The following is a 2,898-nucleotide window of genomic DNA, read 5'->3' as shown; positions in this document are numbered from 1 at the left end:
ACTCTTATTAGGATAAGCTTTTTCACTAACGTTCCTCACCCACGTTAGGGGGCGACTCTTTAAGATAAGCTTTCAGCCAGCATTCCCGAACCAATTGGTTCAAGGTGCTAGGTGTTAAGACACCCCTAAGGACTTACTCCCTCAAGTCTCTTTCCCCCATACATACACACCACAGGCACATAGTTTGTTTATTTCCTTTTTTGAGACCTTGGTGTCCAGCACCTCTTTGGGTTACTAAATGTTTTGTAGCAAGGTTGCTCTTGATAGTGGACTTTCAGCTGATAATTCCGGGTTAGTTAATCCAAGTTACCAAGTGATGAAGCACTCCTACGAACTTATTCATCCAAGCAGATCCTTGGTATAGGAGCACCACAGACACATCTCTCAAGTTTCAAACCCTTGGTGCCTAGCCTTATTCTTTATTAACTTTTTCAACTCTTATTATTCTTTTCCCTTTTTTCTTATTAGGATCTTGTTATTTAACTAGTCTCATGGGGTGTGTTTCAAGCATATGATTCAGGACAGATAGTTGTCTTCCCACCCTTATTGGTGAACCAACTTAGCTAACTTATGACCACATCACACACTAAGGAACTTAATCCACAATATGAACTCCACTCTGGTCTTTGATAACAAACATTCTCTTTTTATTTGATTCTAAAGGAGACAAGCAACACAATAAGCAGGATGGAATTGAAAACAGGCAACTTGACTAGTAGTCATAAACCTAGGCAAGTAGAATACTAAAAACAAAATTGAAAATCCTAAACTATCATGGAAGCATGTCCTATTTCATACATGATTTTCCTTATTTAATGCTTGAAAAAAAAAGATGGAACAAAGAGGGTACTCCACCACCTTTTACTCATAGGGTTGCCCTTGCTCTTCCTCTTGCTTGTCCTCTTTGTGTTTCTCTTAAGTGCTTGTACTCCCACTTCCCTTGCCTTTTCCAGTCAACTTCTTCCAAAAACCAGCATCTTCCATCTTCTTTTTCAGTGTTTTCTTCTGCTGTTTTACCTTCCTTTCTTGTTCCACAAAATCTTTTTGGACCTCATCATATGTAGGGATGGCATAGTGTAGATTATACATATGACTAGACATGTAGTTCAACTTGGCTTGAGTGTTTATGTTGAACTCCTCCCTATGTAGTTGCCGTCCTTCATTAAGTACACTGAACTTATTGAATGCCTTCGTCTGAGCTAGCTGGCGTTGGTTGAGTTCTTGAAGGTGCTTATCTTGACGCTCTTGCCTTTCAGACACTTGATTGATGGCTTGAGTAAGCTGGGAATAATGTTCCATTTGTTGTTTCTGCCACTCCCCTTGTTGATTCATCCAATTAGAAAGGAGCTCTTCTTGACGATCCATCCTATGAGCTTGAACATGCAGTTGTTGTTCTTGTCCCTCCATATAACTCCTTGCTAGTTCCTCAATGGCTCCATGAATGTGATTCAGGTTTATGTTGGTTGGGTCATAATATTCTCTTTGTTGGTGTTCTTCCTGATGAGACTCTTCTTGGTGAGCTCCTCCTTTTGGTTTTGGCTTTCCTATGTGAGGTCTTCTTTGTTGTTGGGCTGGTGTCACATGAGTTAGACGCTAAAACGTAATTAGCCTCCCAGGATTTAATCAATCTGGGTTGCTATCCTTGAGGACAACCTTGGCCTTCGTGCATAGTCTGAGGATGGTGCTGGGGTACCAAAGCCTGGCACCCGAATCAATCTTCTCAGCTGACTCTTGAATCCCCTCAGCTATAAGTTCGTGCACATTGATATCTCCACCTTGTACTAAGCAATGTACCATAGTAGCTCGAGTGACATTGACCTCGGAGTTGTTTGCTGCTGGGAGGATAGATCTCCTCACGAGTTCAAACCATCCCTTGGCTTCAGGGATGAGGTCTCTTCTCTTGATGAACCTGGGCCTCTTATCCACATACCTTTCCCAGTCAGCTCCTATAACACATATGTCATTCACAATTTGTTCGAGTTCATCATCATCAGGGCTCCTACTTACTCTTGCTTGATAACCGAGCTCATCAAAATGTGGTGATTTCAACTGAAGAGTCCTTGTTATAGCATTGGGGCTGAAATCCACCTCTCTCCCTCTTACGTAACTTTTGAAGGTAGGGGCCTTGGTTTTGTCTTCTCTGACCACGTTTGCATAGAACTCTTTGATGAGGTTTACATTTATCTTCCCCTCCGGGTTCGTAAGCCTTTGCCAACCCCTTTGTTCAATCTTCTCTCGAATCTGTGGGCACTCATCCTCGTCAATTTGGAACGTTAACTCAGGCAGTATCTTCTTGAGCTTTATCCGTTCAAATTCGAGTTCATGGAATGCAGTTTTGAATCTCTTCTCATCGAAAGGAATGCTCTCCACTGGTTCCTTCCTCTTTTGCCTCTTGGAGCTTGATGATGCCATGAGTTTGAGTTGATGTGTGAAGAGGGTGGAAGGTACGGATAGATGAGGAATTCGGTTGGTTAGGACAAGGTGTGATGAAGGGGAAGAGTGTTTGGTTTCGATAACGAGAAGTGTGGGGAGTGAAATTGGAATGTTAAGGGTGTACTTAGTGCGAATCACTTCTATAGGGAAGTGGTGTGTGGATGAAAAGTGTGGATTGATAGGGTTGGTGTATGATGAACGGATGGAGTTCTGCAGGGGATGAGCACACGGATCATCTTTATGAGGAAGATTGGTTTGGTCTTCAAGGGGTCTCATTCTTTCAATGTTGCATGGCACATTTCCCAATGCATTTCCCCTTGAGACATGTGTGTATTCTCCCTTCATGAAGTGGCCGAACCCTCCTCATTTAATTGTCCACTCAATCCACTTCAATACCCTTTTCTTCTCTCCTACAAAATAAAAGAATTGTGATTAAAAAAAATGTGTGGAAAGTGGCGGCAAAAT

At 42.2% G+C, this 2,898-nt stretch overlaps 1 pseudogene; it reads right to left on the bottom strand.

Annotated features, from left to right (window-relative positions):
- Nucleotides 1-861: 861 nt before the first annotated feature.
- On the bottom strand, nucleotides 862-2,412 carry LOC148571853 (uncharacterized; annotated as a pseudogene).
- Between the last annotated feature and the right edge of the window lie 486 nt (nucleotides 2,413-2,898).

This window comes from Arachis ipaensis, chromosome B3 (genome assembly GCF_059453495.1).
Source record: "Arachis ipaensis isolate K30076 ecotype BB chromosome B3, ASM5945349v1, whole genome shotgun sequence".
Taxonomy (NCBI): Eukaryota; Viridiplantae; Streptophyta; class Magnoliopsida; order Fabales; family Fabaceae; genus Arachis; species Arachis ipaensis.
Note: the sequence above shows the minus strand (reverse complement) of the source record. Positions and strands in the feature narration are given on the sequence as shown.